This window comes from Pteropus vampyrus, unplaced genomic scaffold (assembly GCF_000151845.1).
Source record: "Pteropus vampyrus isolate Shadow unplaced genomic scaffold, Pvam_2.0 Scaffold60, whole genome shotgun sequence".
In the NCBI taxonomy this organism is placed as follows: Eukaryota; Metazoa; Chordata; class Mammalia; order Chiroptera; family Pteropodidae; genus Pteropus; species Pteropus vampyrus.
In genome coordinates, this window is record NW_011888841.1 from 4,012,907 (window position 1) to 4,013,846 (window position 940).

At 39.5% G+C, this 940-nt stretch overlaps 1 pseudogene; it reads left to right on the forward strand.

The window, feature by feature from the left end:
• Positions 1-207: 207 nt before the first annotated feature.
• Positions 208-327, forward strand: LOC111740290 (annotated as a pseudogene).
• The last annotated feature ends 613 nt before the right edge of the window (positions 328-940 follow it).

The following is a 940-nucleotide window of genomic DNA, read 5'->3' on the forward strand; positions in this document are numbered from 1 at the left end:
TATGGGTATGGAAAACAAATATAAAATAATCATATGGACCTTAGTTATATACAGTAGAGAGCAATGAAAACACAAGATAATGGTGTAGGAATTACATTATTTATGAAATGTAGTAGGGGCAAGTGTTTGCAAGCCATATTAAGATGAAGAAAGGGAACAGTTTAAAACTGTAATCATTTATTCATTCATCACTAAAACAGCTGTAAAGTCTACTGTCATGCCACCCTGAACAAGCCCGATCCCATCTGATCTCAGGAGCTAAGCAGGGTCGGGCCTGGTTAGCACTTGGATGGGAAGACTACCTAGGAAGACCAGGTGCTGAAGGCGTAAAAATTTAAAAAATAAGGGAGGGTAAGCTGACAAGGTCTTTGCAATCGGTGAGGTCAACAAGAGTTGCTTCGCCTAAAAAATTAAAAATAAAATAAAATGAAATAGCTGCCAATGTCTACGTAAAAATCATGCATAGTTATTAGAGATTTTGAATCTAGGAAGCCAGTATCAAAGGCTCTGAGTTAGCAGGCCTTGGAAAAGACACTAGAAATCTGAATTTTTAATAAGCACCCCAAGTAATTACAATGCGCATGGTCCTGAAATTATATTTTGAGGAAAAGTGGGTGGGGCACAACTCTCAGTAAAACTAAAAGATAAAACCCAAAATTTCAAATAAATATGGACAGTCTGCCATAATCAGTGGCAAACAACTAAAGGAGTAAGTTTGAAAAACCAAACTGGAGAGCAGAGGCAGAGCCAGCCATCACAGTCTATTTCCTCAAACTGAGGGACACACTGAGGTGCAAATTCCAAGTTCTTTTTTTGCAAAGGAAGAGCAAGATGTATGTGGAAGCACCAGGAGCTTCACAGGATTGGATGTGCCTGTGAGAAGGAAGATGACATAGCCCTTTAGATAAGCTAGATCTGAAAGCAGTGGCTGCCAGTGGGG